Source organism: Dasypus novemcinctus, chromosome 3 (genome assembly GCF_030445035.2).
Source record: "Dasypus novemcinctus isolate mDasNov1 chromosome 3, mDasNov1.1.hap2, whole genome shotgun sequence".
NCBI classification, from domain to species: Eukaryota; Metazoa; Chordata; class Mammalia; order Cingulata; family Dasypodidae; genus Dasypus; species Dasypus novemcinctus.
The window spans coordinates 116,893,803-116,911,645 of record NC_080675.1 but is presented as its reverse complement, the minus strand read 5'-3'; the positions used below and the strand labels follow the sequence as shown (position 1 = coordinate 116,911,645).

Here is a 17,843-nt window from a genome sequence, read left to right as displayed (position 1 = left end):
CACATCCACTTCCCAAAAGTTGCTTCAATCAGGTCTTTCTGAGGGGGTTGAGGGCCATCTCTAACTTTTGTGACTTCTTTCTAATGTCTAGATAAGATTGTGTGATAAAGTGGGTGTGAAGGTACAATTGACCAGAGTCTGACTCAGGATCTAAATTGGTATATTTAAGGAGAGACTTGGTCAATCTATTCATGAAATCAGGTGGGTTTTCATCAGGTTTCTGTGAAATTTCTTTAATTTTATCATAATTAACTGTTTTGATGCAAGCAGCCAAAATCTTTGCCACCAGGTCAGGATAGGTCGTTGGGTTATGCATACATATTCCTGGGGAAGTACTGCAAAATCCACTGTTGGCCTTCTCACATGAAGGTGAATGCAGGCTGGCTTTGTTTGCCTAAAGAGATACCAAAGAAAGCCTAAGCAAGCTTTAAAACAAAGTGATAGTGAAACAGCCAAGGAAATGATAAGATTAAAGTATAAGAAGCTATTTTGAACAGAGTAAGAACAAAATTTTAACTTTGCGTCAATATACTATTTGAACTTTTTCACGAACCTTCTGCCTACATACGTAAGTTACTAAAATGATTTTGGAAACTTTCAAAGCAAATTTCTTACAAATGCAATTACCATGATTACATTAATTAACAGGTATTTTATTTTAGCAGTGCAGGAAAAACTTTCCCTATTATTTTATGAAAACCTAAGCTTTCTAATGGGATCAAAATATGACTTCCTGTAATTAGCTATTTGAATATTTCCGTTTAAGTCATGCTTTTAAGTATTTATAACCATGTATAGTTACTTTATTTCAAGACAAATTCCATTTTCACAGAACCCATTCCATTACTCAATGCTAATAGAGCTCTTTTAAGAATTTTCATTTATCAGTTTAATATTACTCTCTAAAGGTATTAAACAAACAGACAAACACAGAAAGAGTTATGACATACCAACAGAAACATAAAGTTCATTACCTTGACTCATAATTCTTACTCCTTTTGTATGGCTATTTTTTTAGGCTTTTTATTATTTTATATCTTTGATTCTACTGCTTTTAAGATTTTGTTTTCTGGAATCAGTGTTGCTTGTAATATGCAAGCTTGTTTTTGGAATCACTTTTACTAGTAATCAGCAACCATTTAGGAATATGCAGTTAAGCTTTAATTTAGCAGTTTAGATAGACAGGTATTTTACACATAAATTTTGGATTAGCGCTTTTTAAGAGTACAATTAAACTTAGGAGTCAGCTAAAAGCTTACTTGTAAGAGGAGAGCAATTGTAGGTTTGTTGAGTAAGGTTATTAGGGACAGCTGGGTATTGACATTTTTAATTAAATGAGAAGGGTCAGAGGAATAGGACCTGAGACAGTGCTTGATTTGGGAGAGATCAGAGAGTGAGAAAGGGATGTGAACATGCGTAATGCTTTTAGCCTCAGCCACTTCCTGCAGAGGGAGGACAGGAGCTGGGAAAGGAGGCTTGAGAGCTGGGAGTTGGGCTCCAGAGTGAGTGGTGGCTGGGGAGAAGGGAGTGGGTTCACAGGGAGGTGTGGGAGAATGGGAGGAGGAGGAAGGAGTACGTTCAGGGGGTGCTGATAAGGCATATGGTGGCGGAGGAGGGGCGTGATCAGAGGGATCAAGGTCAGAAGACAGTTTTTTTTCTGTGTGTGGAAGGGGGAGAGGGATGGGGAGGGAAGACAAGCGCCAGCTCTGGCACCTGTGTGAGGAGGGGAGAAAGTTGGGGTGGAAGGCAGTGACCATGAGGAGGGGGGGAGGAAGGGGAGTTAGAGGATGAGGAGGGGGAGGGTGGAGGCAACGTCGGAGGTGTATATGGAGGGGCAGGAGGAGCCTCGTCAGGTGAATCAAAGTCGAGGTTTTCGGTGGATTTGGGGGGTGGAAAGGAGGAAGAAGAAAGCCTTTGAGGAGGTTTTGGTATAAAAGAAGAATTTGGTAAGAACAGGATTGACGGAAGGAGGGATGGTTATGAGGATGAAAGTCCTGAACGTAAGAAACCTTGGGTCATTTGCTGCTGTGCTGGATAAAGTGCTTTAAGTCCAGAGAACTTGGAAATCAAAAGTGCCATTTTCTGGCTATTGACTTTCATGGTCCAATTCATATTGCAGTCACACAGAGGGCAAATAGAAAATGTGCTTTTTTAGGTCTGATGCCTCCTTCTAGGTTTAGAGTTTTAAGGTTATGAAGGAGACAACCCAGAGGCATGGTTTTTTGTGGAGGTCGAAATTGAATTTCCCATTTTAGGTAGTGTGGTTGAGCCTAAGGATGTCTAGAAAAGAAAGAAATAGAAGAGATTCCAAGTGAGACAGGCATCCCTGGATCAGTCAGAAATCACCCAAGGAAACAGGAGACCACACTTGGTACTGGACGTCTCCAGAGCCAAGGGGTCTCTTCCCATGAGGATATGGGTATCCTGCCTGCAGTAGCCTTCGGGGATGGTGAGGACCTAGCACTAGGATTTTTGGCGGGTTGTTCTGGACAATGGAAAAAGAGAGAGAGCAGGATCCTCCAGTGGAGAAATCCTTGATTCATCTAACTGTGATTCCGTGTCCAGTGTTGGATAGGTTCTCAGCAGGGTGGAGATTCCTCACCAGTCAGTCAGTCTCAACACAACCCCAGTTCTGGGTTTCAGCATGTTGGAGAAAAATGGCGCTCACTGGAATGCGGAGACTGATGATTGCAGGCAGAAAGTTTATTGGGAATCTCTCCCAACAGAGGGAGTCTGAAGAATAGACTTCAGCCTGCCCCTGGAGGGTGATGGATATGACTTTATACAGCACATCAATAGGTGGGAAACTGAGTACAGCCTGGGGCCCAGTGGCTAGGGGGTAGTAGCCTAGGAGGTAGCATATTCTTGGAATGTGGTAGGGGTTGGTGGTGCCTGAGCCTGGAGCAGGTGAAGGCCCTTATCTTCTCCACTTTGTTCATTCTTGGAGGGGATGGGCTGCCTTCTAGCCTGTAGGCTATGGAGTTTATGGCTGGAGGCTGCCTGTCTTCAATTTTATGTCTTGGGGGAATTGAGTCATGGTCTTATGACCTGTTAATCATTAATCAATCTCTGACTGAAAGATATAATGTGGAGGAAACTACATGTTGTTTTGAGTTGGTCTAGAGGTTGACTTTATAGAAGGTCAAACTAGAGTTCTCTGACCCTGTAGGACCCATGTGCCCAAGAAATACTCCTTCACCCTCTCCCTAAAAGGTTCAGTCCTTACCTTAAGTCACAAACAAAGCAAACAGAAATCCTGTTCCTGGTCCTTCAGCTCTTACCACTTACTCCCAGCAGAATTGTTATTATAACTGACTTTTCCAGTCAGCCAGTGGAATTAAGTCTGTTCCTTTAGGTAGATTATTTGCAACACTATTATTTCAACCATTTTAACATTCATATTTTTCATATTATTCAATGACAACATCTTCTCATTGTGGAAACCATTCTAGTAGGAGCTATGTGGTTCTTCTGCTTGGTTTTTTGTTTGTTTGTTTGTTTTGTGGGGTTTTTTTTTTTTTTTTTGAGGTACTGGAGATTAAACCCAGGACCTTGCACATGGGAAGCAGGTGCTCAACCACTGAGGTACATCTGACCCCCTGTTGTTTTTAAAGATTTTATTTATTTATTTATTTATTCCCACCCCCTTGTTCTTTGCACTTGCTGTGTCTCGTTTTCTTCCTTATTTTTTTAGGAGGCACTGGGAACCAAACCCAGGACCTCCAGTGAGGGAGGGAGGTGCCTAATCGCTGGAGCCACCTCCATTCCCTGCTTTGTTATGTCTTTCATTATGTTTTAATTCTTGTGTCTCTTGTTATGTCATTTTGTTGCATCAGTTTGCCATGCCTGCCCATCGTGCTAACTCACTGTCTTCTTTGGGAGGCACTGGGTACTGAACCAGGAACCTCCCATGTGGTAGTCAGGAGCCCAATCATTTGAGCCACATCTGCTCCCTGTTTGTTTTTAATATGACCCAAAATTCTGTGAACTGAAGAGTAGCAATCAAAGCAGCAAAAGGTTGAACACTAGGGGGAGTCAAGAACCAGGGAAGCTTGAAACTACAAGATTGTTGTGCATATAAAGTTATGATTAAGTGACTTCAACTAGATTTTCCCAAGATTCACACCAATGTTTATGAAACATCATGTTCTTTCTGTATATTGTTACTTATTTGAACATAATTTCTATAAACATAAGACCACATAGAACTAGTTTCTGGCGGCAGGACTTGGCCCAGTGGTTAGGGCGTCCATCTACCACATGGGAGGTCTGCGGTTCAAACCCCGGGCCTCCTTGACCCATGTGGAGCTGGCCCACGCACAGTGCTGATGCGCACAAGGAGTGCCCTGCCATGCAGGGGTGTCCCCCGCGTAGGGGATCCCCACGCACAAGGAGTGCACCCCGTAAGGAGAGCTGCCCAGCGCGAAAGAAAGTGCAGCCTGCCCAGGAATGGTGCCACACACACACGGAGAGCTGACACACAAGATGACGCAACAAAAAGAGACACAGATTCCCATGCCACTGACAACAATAAAAGCGGACAAAGAAGACGCCGCAAATAGACACAGAGAACACACAATGAGGGGGGGTGTTGATAAATAAATAAATAAATAAATCTTTTTAAAAAATAGAACTGGTTTCTAAGTTAAAATTTAATTTCTATATTAAATATCAAAATGAGACTTTCCATAAATCCAAAATTTAGTGGTGAATAAAAATCTAAATAAGCCAAATTCAGCTTGCTATAGCCTAGAAACAATTCCAGTTTGAATTGTTTCAAATATCCCTTCTAAACAAATTACCTCCTTTTGTGAGATTTTTCCTGAAGAGATGCTTTTAATAAATAACTTCTTTTGATTTCAGTTGCTACGTTCAAGGTTACAGTCTACCTAATATTAGATTAATAATAAGCTTTCCTTTTAACACTATTTCTAGAATCAAAGAAGTAATTGGTACCTGTTTCTTTTTCTAGAATAATAATTATACTCTATTTTGGTGCTTTCAGCATCAATAATATTATACACAAAATATTCTATTTCCAAATATGAAACATAATAATTATGAAAACTCTAGGGAAAATATTTTGTTGATCCAGTAACCCAAGCCATCTATAGATCAATGGATGCTAATCTTTCTAGTGCTTCCAGTTTCGTGTTGTATTTGATCCTAATATATTTGAACATTAGTAATGATTATAAGTATAGCAGTTGACTTAACCTCACTTGAAAAAGTATCGTTTGCAAATACTTTTATCTCAACATCTTCCTGTAGATACATTAAGTGACTTATTTCCATATATACCTAATATACCAAACAGGTTTCATCTCATTATGAAAACCTCCAAAAATAGGATATTGTTAAAATGGTTCTTTAAAATTTCCTATCTTTTGTGGTAGAGGCTCATGTATCCAGGCTAGAATTATTTTTTAAAAGAAACAGAGTTGGAGAAAGGGGCATGATTAAAGCCATCACAAATCTTGTTTAGATACCCCCATTTTGGCATTTGTTCACAGAACAGCATTCTGAAACTTCATTCTTGCAGAGTTTCAGGAAATTGCTTGCTTCATTATTTTTTGGAGGTTAAGTCTTTAAGGTAATTTTCCTTCATGATGTTGATTTAAATTGTTCAACTAATAAAAATAATTAGGTTCATACATTTATTCAACAAATATTTATTGAATGTCTACTTTGTGCTAATTACTGAACCTGGGACTGAGTATATGATGGTAGTTTTTAAAAAATTTTTGCCTCATGAAGTTTATAGTCTAGTGGGGAAGTCAAACTTTAAAGGGATAGACCTGTGAATAAACCAGATAATTAAAGGTGATGAAAATTAGCATGAAGGAAATAAACAGAAACAGTCTAGTTTAGATGGGAAAGTCAGCAAAGTCTTCTCTGAAAAAGCAACATTTTAGCTGAGACTGAAGGATGAGTAGGAGCCAGGCAGAAGTCTATGGGGGTGGGAGGTTGCAGGGTGGAAGTAGAGTGTACCAGGCAAGAAAAAACCTTGTGCCAATGCTCTGAGGTTAGAAAATGCTTAAGAAATTAAAAGGAGGACAGTTTTGTGTTTTGTTATGTTTTTCAACCATACTTTTGGTGCTTTTTTTCTAATTGTGTTTTACAGATGGATATTTTACCACTTGAATTCATAAGTTGTTTACAGATAGGAACTAACTTTAAAATATATATATCTAGAAGTTCTCTTTCATCCCTGCTGGGTCCCAGGGAGAACTATTGTCACAACCACACCCAGCCTGGAAGGGTGTGACTCTTGGGAAGCTGCAGACCAAGTTTGGTGGCCAAAGTCCTGACCAGCCATAGGAAAGTCATATGAGTTTAAAGACTCACTGCAGTCTTCTTTTGAGAACAGCAAGGTGGACTGGTATGCACAGATTAAATTGGAGCTCACACTCACTTTATCAGAGGAGAGCATCTTTGAAAACATTCTAGACCCACCTATGAAAGAAAACCCTAATGAGGACATTGAGTTACATGGTTGCTGCCTGGGGAAGAAGTGTGTCATGAATTTTCTTGGTTTTCCCATCTCTTCCCTCCCCAACACACCCACCAAGCAGTCATTGTCCAAACCAGCTTTTTTCTGGAAAAGTTCAGAGAGGGGGAACTTCAACTGCTGGACACTGGGAAGCTATGCCAGGATAGAACTGAGTTCTCTCCCAAAATCAGTCTCCCTTCCACTCCCAACAGTGCTGATGATACCTCTTCAATCTTGGAGACCTACAGAATGTCAAGAAGAATAGAAAGATACCCAAGCTTGTGTCGTAAATCAATGCCATTTATGAGATCCAGAGAGGAAAGAAATGGTTGAAGAGGATGGCTCAGTCATCATTAGAGCAACTCAGGAAAGGTGACAGATTGAGAACAGTGAGTCTGACAGTAACATTGAGGAAAAGCTGAAAGCTCAGATCCTTTACCTCATCAGTGTGAGGTCATGCCTGAAGCAGGCTCTTCAGTATCCATCACTTGACCTGAATCTCAGTAAGTACCAGGAGAGGCAGTTCTTCGAGTACTTTGTGGTCATGTCAATGCACAAGAAACAGGTGGGGACTACCTATGTGCCAGAACTCACCCAGCAATTCCCTCAGAAGTTGGAAAGGTCTTTGAAGTTCATGAAAGAGGCTGAGGACCAGCTGAAGGCTATTCCGCAATTCTGTTTCCTTGGTGCCAAGGATTGGACACCTGTCCAGCAGTTCACCAGTGAAATATTCTCAGTTGTCTTATCTGGAGAAGATGGAAGCAGAAGGTTTGGTTATTGCTGATGACTTCTGCCTGGTGGCAAAGGGTAGCCTCTCCCTGAAGTTTATTGCATCATGAGTTGCCTCATGATACTTCAGCCTCTTTTCAGAGATCTCGGATAAGGTGGAAAAACGATAAGGCATCTCTCCTGCCCTGGTACAGCCCATGATTCATGAGTAGACTTATGGAAGCCCCTTTCCCAGCTCTGGGCAAAACCATCAGTGTCAAGAACTTCTTGCCAGGATCAGGAACTGAGGTGATTGTTGCCTGCTGGGCTCTCAGCTTGAACATGTGGATTTTTTTTTTCTTTTAGGCAAGGGAGTAAATAGTTTATTAAGAAACAAGAAAACAAGAAAAGTACACAGTCCAAGGCATGATCTACAGGTGTGCTGCACAGTAAGATGTGAGGGTGGGGCCCCAGGTCAGGCCTTTTTAAGGTAGTTCCTCCTCCCCCTTCATAATGTTGGGGGAGGCCACAGCTGTTTGCTGTTCTTATTGGTTGCTCCACCTGTCAGTTTTCAGAGGGTCAATGGTGAGGCTTTTTGAAGGTATCTGGGGCTTTCTTGACCCTGAACAGGATTCTCATTCCAAATGAAATTCTCATGGCTGGGGTCTCACAGGATCCCTCAGGAGGTTTACAGGTAGGGTCTCACAGCCATGCGGTCTGCCGGCCATGTTGTCTGTTGGCCATGTTGTCTGCCAGGCCAGCCACCTTCCCCCTTTCATTATACTAACCTGCCTCAACTCTCCCCTCAGAAAGTTTACACCCTTAGTATTTAGGGGGTGCTAAAGCGCAATGGTCATTCTTCTGTAGCTACTTCCCTTTGGTTAGGGGGGAGTAGGCCTGACAAGGTGAAAAACCCTCTGTCTATTCTATTGCAGGCAAAGGAAGACAGGTACAGCATCCTGTTTGGACTGGATGAAATCCCTGCATAACTAATAAGGCATTGATTCTGTAAGATATAAACTTAATTAGAATTTTGAAGATACTTGGTCCCACTAAAAGGATAAAGAAGATAGTGGTAGGCAGGCCCAAAAAGGGACCAGCCATGACATACTGGACCACAAGAGTGAGAAAGGCCAGGAGCCTTTATTTTTCATTTTTTATTTTTTTAATTATATTTCATTCTTTTACTGGTTACACTTAATTTTTTTGGTAAGATTTATTTTTAATTTATTTCTCTCCCCTTCCCCCCACCCCCTCTGTTGTCTGTTCTCTGTGTCCATTTGCTGCATGTTCTTCTTTGTCCACTTCTGTTGTTGTCAGCAGCACGGGAATCTTTGTCTCTTTTTGTTGCGTCATCTTGCTGCATCAGTTCTCTGTGTGTGCTGTGCCATTCCTGGGCAGGCTGCACTTTCTTTCGCACTGGGCGGCTCTCCTTACAGGGCACACTCCTTGCACGTGGGGCTCCTCTACGTAGGGGGCACCCCCGCATGGCAGGGCACTCTTTGTGTGCATCAGCACTGCACGTGGGCCAGCTCCACATGGGCCAAGGAGGCCCAGGGTTTGAACCTCGGACCTCCCATGGGGTAGATGGATGCCCCATCTGTTGGGCCAAGTCCGCTTCCCAGCGAGGAGCCTTTAGAGGCTGCATCCTCCCAAAGTTGATGGGAAATAGCATTCTTCCTTAAGTTCTTTAATGTTGTTGGTTAACTCTAGGGAGAAATTGTGGCAGACATACTAGATTTGGTGTAAATTGCCAACACTAGTTCCCACAGTGGTGGTTATGCTTAGGACAGCTAGGAGAGGTAAGAAGAGAGGTCCTACCGTAGACATGACAGTATTGGCAACAACAAGACAAGCATATGGCAAGCAAAATATAGTACTTAAGAGAGCCAGTCCTTATCTTATAGGCACATTCATTAATTACTTAAAAAATGAATTAAGTTTACCAGGACTTTTAACCTGTTCATTATCCCTCTGCATATGATCTAAAATAGAAAAGATATCATCATAATCTCAAGCTTATAGGTACTAATTGATGCACAAGTTCCTCTTTGAGCTGCAGTTAATAGCTCTAAGCTCCAGGTTTGCAATACCATACATGTTATCTCTCCATGGGAGCAGGCCATAATGTTTTAAGTTCTACTCACAGTACTCTGGTAATTATTGCTCTGCTTGGTATGTCCTTCACACAGCCAGCATGCTGCAGCACTGTTGATCCTAGAGAAAGACTAGGATGGTAAGGCTCCAGTGTTTCACCAGCCTGGTGCATAGCACCCTTCAGCACTAGGAAATAGAGCCAGCCTGTGGGCAATGTCCACTGTACATCTGGCCATATCAAGCTATCTCCAGCTGCTGCAGGAGTCTGAAACTGCAACTTACTCTTCATTCACTTCAGGAGCACAACCAGAGATGTAGTGGATACATCTATTGTTTTAGGAGTCAGTGACCAACCTAGCCAATAATTCAAATGGAAAGGCACCATGCAGCATACTGAAGGCCTGGTTTGAATGCACAAAAGAGTTTGACAATACTGAAGTCTATCTCTTTTAATTTTTATATACTTTCTAAATACTTCCAATGCAATGTATAACATATTAAATGAACTTAACTATTTTTAGTACTTTGCTTTTTACTTATATACCTATACCATGATGACATTAATTAACAGGTATTTTACTTTAACAGTAGAGGAAAAACTACCTTCTCAATTATTTTATGAAAACTGAAGATTCCCAATGAAATCAAGGTTATCTTTCCTTACCACCACTTTAATATGCAGATTGAGGTGGTCTCTGACAGGTTTCCTCATTATGAGGTTACTTTTTGTTATTAATGTCAGTTAGGTTTTTATTTAATAACGGCTTCCTGGACTTAGCCATTTAAATGCTTCAGTTTAGAAGATGCTTTTACAAAGTTCTTATAATTAAATAATCTTAAAAGCGTACTGACTGCTAGGTTCTGGAATAATTATAATTGTTTAATTTGTTTTAATTAAAATTTAGAAAAAGATCTTTCCATAGCTTTCAAGGAATTTTCCTTTACTTACTGAAATTTGGTAAAAGGATTATTAACCACCCTTATTTTAAGTGTGTTAAAAGGTTTAAATTGGGGAGTTACAGGGCAACTATGATTCTTAATTCCCTGGCCTAGAAGATAGTGTTTTAATCTATCATACCTAGCCCTTCCCTCATAGCTTTTGCAAAGAGAAGGTCCTGGGGGCTGGGTAGGTCAAAGAGCTTAGGAAAAACCTTGTCTCTTTCCCAGTAGTTTCTATATTCAGATTTCTCTATGACTTTTCCATCCTGCTTGGCCTAATTTGGGCTTCAGGAATATTCATTCACATACAAAACTACATATTTAATTTTTAACAATTTGAATAGAGCTCTTTTAAGAATTTTCATTTGCTAATTTGATATTACCATCCCGATGTATGAAGATATACACTGAGCAAATAGATGCAAATAGAAAGTTAGACACAGACACACAACTCACTAATATTACTTAGAATTTTCATTCTCTTACAAAATAAGTTTAATCATAAAATAACATTTAAAATATCTATTTGAAGGCTATTTCTAATTATCCTGCACTATGACCATGCAGTTTTGCACAAGAACTTCATTAATTTTAATTATTGGCTTATAACCAAATTGTTCCCAAAGCTTTAAAATGAAGATTACAACATTTCCTTTACTTCACAGCTTTGCTTATTTCCCATTTTGACTTTAACAGACCTTGGAAGAGCAACACTAATCCCAGTATATACTCACTGAGGTCATGGAAGACTCAAGGAAACCTGGTTTTTCTCATAACTTACTGCTTTTAGAAATATCAACACTTGAGGTGGGAGGACCCCTATTCCACAGTCCTTGGAGATAACAGGACTCCAGCAGCCGCTGGACTGGAAGAGTAGACGTCCAACCCCAATATTCAGAAATTCCATCAGGCAGCAATCTAGCCCATACCTGGATAACCATGAGAGAAAGCAGGGTTATTGACACCAGTGGAAAAAGAGAGACAGGAGTGTCTCAAATTTGCCTTCCCCCTCGCCATAGGGGGTGAAAGTTGCCATGTTACAACGGACTAGACTAGTCACCATCACAAAGGTGAGGCCAGCTCTGAAATAACCATAAGCATAAGCAAGGGTGAGTCTAGACCTGAAGTACTCTTAAACAAAGGCAAACTCTGTTTAGAATTACCATCACAATAGCAAGCATATATATGGTGAGGTTAGACCTGAAGTAACTATAAACAAAGGTAAATTCAGCTTACAGTTACCATTATGGTAGTAGGCCTAGGCTAAATCCCCATATATAGCAATTTCAGATATTATCCTTCTGCTGTTTTATAATATAAAGGCATCTACATAATCTTTTTTTTTAAAGATTTATTTAGTTTTTACTTATTTCTCTCCCCTTCCCCCCTGCCCTGTTGTTTGCTCTATGTGTCCATTCGCTGCGTGTTCTTCTATGTCCTCTTGCATTCTTGTCACTGGCACCGGGAATCTGTGTCTCTTTTTGTTGCGTCATCTTGCTGCGTCAGCTCTCCGTGTGTGTGGTGCCACTCCTGGGCAGCATGCACTTTTTTCGCGCAGGGCAGCTCTTCTTGCAGGGTGCACTCCTTGCGCGTGGGGCTCCCCTGCGTGGGGGACACCCCTGTGTGGCACAGCACTCCTTGTGTGCATCAGCACTGCGGATGGACCAGCTCACCACAAGGGTCAGGAGACCCTGGGTTTGAACCCTGGACCTCCCATGTGGTAGGCGGACGCTCTATCAGTTGAGCCAAATCTGCTTCCCTATATAATGATCTTAACTCTTAGTTACAATTTCTAGTAAGTTTTCACTTTAGAACATTAGGCACTTTTGTTTATTAACTAAGCAACTAAAACAATAATATTGTTAAGTTTTTCTGCTCTTCCAGCAGTTGAATTATTTCTACTTGTGATATCTTTTATACATCAAATTCATTTACAAGGTGATATTGAAATTTAAAGACTTGTTTTTAGGTCATGTTTCACCATTATCCCCTTTATGACAGAACCCCAAATCTGATTTACAAATTCCTAGGCATGAGCAGACCGAGAGTTAAAGCAAGCACAGATTAGAACAGAAGAGAGACTTTTACACTTAGCGTAGGGAAGGACTTGACTTTAGAAACACCTAGACTCAAAGCTCCCAGTGTCCATCCATGGTAGGAACCTCATGCAGGATCCTCCAGTTTCGTTCCTTCAGGAAAACCCCTGGGCAGCTGCTAGGTACAGAGCTAAGGAGTCCAGAGAAGCCCTGCCCCTAACAAGACACAAACTGGGGCTGCTCTGGGGGCTGCATCCCATTAGTTACCTCCCGCAAGGGGTAATGCCCTGTGAGGTTTTTTTGTTGGAAAGATTGGAGTGTTGGAAGGGAGTAGTCAGGGAGCTAGGAATAGCCAGGAAGTTATAAATCTTAATTGATGGCATATGAGGAGGTTCCTTATTCTACTGGAGAGAGGTTTAGTAAATGGCCTAAATCTTGATTCCCCATTCACTCCCCTCATTAGGCACAACCATGGATAGAAAGGATCTGGAATGCAGGCTAGGACTGAGTAATTGGCTCGCATGTTAATTAAGAAATCAACGATCTTACCTGCCACATCAAGGATCACCAGAGGCTGCCTGGTTGATTGTTCACACATGGCTTCAGGCCCTTTCCATCCTTCCCTGGGCCAAAGCCTGGTCTGGGTGAGGCAGCTTGGGGCCAGGTTCCTGCTAACGTGGAGCCTCAATTCAGATGACCCTGCCTGTCCTTGGCAGTTGTCTCAATTGTTGAAAACTGCATAGGTGTTTCAGTCCTTGTTGGGTGTCAGGGAGTGTTACTTGCCTCTGTGTCTCCTGGCTCGCTGGCCAAATAATGTTAGTGGAAAGGCCTTGGTTCTGGGCTCTAGGTTCTTGGCTTTTGTCACATGAAAGAATTTAAGGACACACCATAGGGTAGACAAAGGGTAAAGAGTTTATTAAGAAAATGGGTGAAGTACACGGTCTGAGGCACGGACTGTGGGCATACTGCAGAGTGAAATGCCACATGTGTATTTTGAGTCTCTCTTCTTCTTTCTCAGTGTCTGCCACCTGGGCTGTGTTTTTGCTTCCCTGCTTCTGAAAGGAAAGGTTATCTTCATTGTAGACAAGCCCAACACCCTGTCTAAGTGCTGCCATGTGATGGTGGTGCTCATCTACCCCTTCATCTGGTAGGATACCTACATCTGGTGCTGCTACTCTCTATGATAGACATCTTGTCCTCGCCAACCTCCTTCCTTATTGGGCTGCTCTCCGGCCCACTGCCATTGTTCAGGGAGCTGCCATTAGAAGAGGGCTTCATGGTAAATCTAGTCAACAATTGCTTCCTTAGACAGGTAGATGATGAGGTAGCCCCAGAACACATTATGGAACAGGGAAATGACCTGGCTAGTGACTAGGATGAAGGGCCACCAGACTGCCAGCATGACCGAGTCCAGCCCCTTGAACAAGATGGTGTCTGCAGCCTTTGTCTGCTTCTTTCATGGAGATTGTGGGCCACTACGCCTTCTTCCCAACATGGGGTGAGCGTGAAGAGAGGACCTTGCAGCGAGAAACCTTCTGCAAAGCTGTCTCCTCCAAGAGCCTCTGCCATTTCCTGGAGGTCTTCATGGAAACCCAGACATTTTGGGGCTTCATTCAGAAGTGGGAGCTCCTCTGGTTAGATGTCAAGGGTCTGTTTGAGGTCTGAGCCCTAGAGTGCCTGAAAACGCTCCTCAGTGGAGAACACAGAGGAGTCAATAAGTTCCTAAAGGGACTAGGCAATAAAATGATATCTCTCCACAAGAAATAATTTTCTGCTCAGCCTCAAGAGAAAAGTTCATCCAAGAATATCTACATGTGTTAAGAAAAGTTGCTGCTGGCCTTTCTGAAAGGTTTGGGTCTTTATTTGCCTCAGGTGATGGGATAAAGGTGATGGTTTCAGGCCCACCACTGGGAGCCTTTTCCCCAGGACCCTGTGCCCAGGAACAGCCCAGAAGGCCCTCACTTCTTCAGAATCCCAATGGCAACCTGAGACCAGGTGTATTGCCAACATTTAAATAGGTTATTTTGGTTATTGGTTTTTTTTTTTTTTAATTTTAGATATTAAAAAAAGAAAAGTTTTGTGGGATCTATGTATCTTTTAAAAAAAAGATAAAAAAAGGAAAAGTGAAAAAATATATCTAAGGAATACTTTACAATAATTTAGTAGTATGCTAGAATTTAATTGGTACTCAAATCCTTGAAAATTGAAAAATAAATCCTTGAAATTCAAAAATATTGAATTTGGTTGAATTTAGGGAATAGTTGGGTGATCCATGCTTTGTATGGATTTAGATCTTGTTCTTTCCTGAGTCGGTTACTAAATAGACTTAGGTAGAACTCAAGGGTGATCCTCAAGGAAATTTCCCTACTCCTAACTGAGGCCAGCCTTCCCTGCTATTTCTGTTATCTCCCACTTTAAAATTTTTTGCTAGATAAATATTTTAAGAGTTTGTTACTCTTGCATCCATAATAATTGTTAATGTTCAAATACTCTTAAATATCTTAAAGTTGAATGTAACACATAATTGGAAACACATGTGCTACTGGCTTAAATCATCCATCCTCCCCCACCCCACCCCTGTTTTCTATTCTACCATCAATTGGGATCCTTGTCATTTTTCATGGATTATTGCAATAGCCTCCTAACTAACTCCATCTGTCCAGTTTCCTTACTTTGCCATCATATTAATCCAGTCAGAAAACTACTGTACTTTACCAGTCTGGGTATGATATATGAAGTATTTTAGAGTCGAGAATTTTAGTCCACTTTAATGAATCCTAGAGCTGTGAAACACTCAAACTTGTCTAATAATTGACCCAATATTACATACATACGATTTGATTTTGGGGACTAAGCCAAAAAAAAAAAGTCAGCCTACAGGAATTGGGAAAACACTATCTGTAGTTTGAAGCTATATGTACTAGAAAAACATATTCTTAAATATAATCCCTTCCTGTGGCTATAAACCCATTGTAAGTAGGACCTTTTTTTTTTTTTAAGATTTATTTATTTATTTATTTTTCTCCCCTTCCTCCCTTCCCCAGTTGTCTGTTCTCTGTGTCTATTCGCTGCATGTTCTTCTTTGTCCGCTTCTGTTGTTGTCAGTAGCACGGGAATCTGTGTTTCTTTTTGTTGCATCATCTTGTTGTGCCAGCTGTCTGTGTGTGCGGCGCCATTTCTGGGCAGGCTACACTTTCTTTCGTGCTGGGCAGCTCTCCTTACAGTGTGCACTCCTTGTGCGTGGGGCTCCCTACGTGGGCGACACCCCTGCATGGCACGGCACTCCTTACACGCATCAGCAGTGAGCGTGGGCCAGCTGCACACGGGTCAAGGAGGCCCAGGGTTTGAACCGCGGACCTCCCATGTGGTAGACAGATGCCCCAACCACTGGGCCAAGTCCGCTTCCCAAGTAGGACCTTTTGATGAGGCTACTTACGTTAAGGTATGACTCACCTTATTCAGGGTGGGACTTAATCCTTTTATTGGAGTTCTTTAATAAATGGAATGAATACAGAAAGGGAAAGCCTTAGAACCAAGAAGCTGAAAGCAACAAAACCCTGAAGAGAAGGGAGAGACCAGCAAATGCCACCATGTACCTTGCCATATGGCAGAAGAGCCAAGGATCTCCAGCAGCTGGTCTTTGGAAAGAAAGCATTGCCTTGATAATGCCTTGATTTGGATATCTTCTTGTCCTCAAAACTGTAAGCTAATAAATTTCCGTTGTTCAAGCCAAACCATTTCATGGTATTTGCTTTAAACCACCTAGGAAACTAGAACAATATCCCCCCAAAAAGGCTAGCCTGCAGGAATTGGGAAAAGAGTCTGAAGTTGGTTTATTCATAGTGATTTCACAGGTGATTTCTTCAAAGTTTTTTCCTCTAGTGCTGTGCTGCACCCCATCCAAGAATGGAATGAAACCTTTAATTTCTATTTTCTAAGGCACAAAGATCAGGCAGAAGGAGACCAGAAGGATCTTTGCTGCAAAATTATGTCTCATTTATTGGCAGCATCTTGTTGGAAGAATCCAAGTCCTGAGAGAGGAATGGTAGAGACCTTGTGACCTTTGGCTTAGAAATAGAAGGCTGACTGCAGGAGAAATTGATCCACTAGGTTCCAAAGTAGCAAAACTAAAGACAAAGGGAGGAAGATACACATTCTGAATCCTCTCCAATTGAGCAGATAGGGAAGTTTCTCTATAATAACCATATTGTCCTTAGTACTGAATGCTTCATTTGTCTATTGAAATGAAGGCCACTGCTTCCCCACATGCACAAAAATGTGTGGGGGGTAGCCATGAATGTTTAGGCATTTTCTCAGGATTTTTTTTTTTTGGGCTGCTGCTTTGTTACTCTGCTACTCCCAGACCTTCAGACTCTTTTAACTTCAAGTAAACTCAATGCGTTCCAGAACCACGACCTGACCTGCTTTGGTGCTATTGGGTTAGGGTCTTGGCAAAGACCCCCCCCCATCAGAATTAACCCATTCTTCCTTTGGTTTTCCTCTTCATATAACCTGTGCTCCTTTTACTAATTGGCTTCATTCTGTCTTGAACGAGTTGTTTTCCTGTCTCCTCTCTACTCTCTCATGATTTTAAGGTTTAATACTGTGTTCTTGGGAAGCAGACTTGGCCCAATAGATAGGGCCTCTGCCTACCACATGGGAGGTCTGAGGTTCAAACCCCGGGCCTCCTTGACCTGTGTGGAGCTGGCCCATGAGCAGTGCTGAGGCGCGCAAGGAGTGCGACCCATAAGGAGAGCCGCCCAGCGCGAAAGAAAGTGCAGCCTGCCCAAGAATGGCGCCGCACACACGGAGAGCTGACACAACAAAAAGAAACACAGATTCCCGGTGCCACTGATAAGGATAGAAGCAGTCACAGAAGAACACACAGCAAATGGACACAGAGAGTAGACAACTGGGGGGAGGGAGAAAGGGGAGAGAAATAAATAAAAAATAAATCTTAAAAAAAATAAAATACTGTGTCTTGTCATCTTTCATCTTCTACCAATATGGGCTAGCCTTGCTTCTGACTAACTGTGTGATCTTGACCCATTCATTTAACCTTTCAGAGCCTGATTCTTATCTATAAAATGGATTATTGAGAGGATTAAGTGATATTATATTAATTATAATAATAATCACCTACCTTATAAAGATATAATAAACAAACCAAATGAGATAATTTATGGAACTTCCTTTTGAAAATTAAAAAGCTCTATTGGGATATATTGTAAGGCTGTACTAAACAGTAATAGTTATGCAGCACCAGGCACAGTTCTATGTGCTTTACATGTATTATCTCATTTAATCCTAATAATAACTGGGAGGTTTGAACTATTATTTCTATTTTACAGATAAGGAATCTAAATCAGAGAAAGGTTATATAACTTCCTGCAAGGTCCCATAGCAGTAAGTGGCAGAACTAGGAATCAGAATTAGGATGTCTGGCTGGCTTTAAAATTTCCACCCTGAACCACTACACTATACTATACTATAACCAAATTTGGGTTTGCAAACCAAGTACATTAGTTACTTTATAGTTATGTGACTTTAGGCAAAGCTTTAAAAGTCTG

At 41.5% G+C, this 17,843-nt stretch overlaps 1 pseudogene; it reads left to right on the top strand.

Annotated features, from left to right (window-relative positions):
• The first annotated feature begins 2,415 nt into the window (after positions 1-2,415).
• LOC101414295 (DENN domain-containing protein 2A pseudogene) lies at positions 2,416-16,073 on the top strand (annotated as a pseudogene).
• The last annotated feature ends 1,770 nt before the right edge of the window (positions 16,074-17,843 follow it).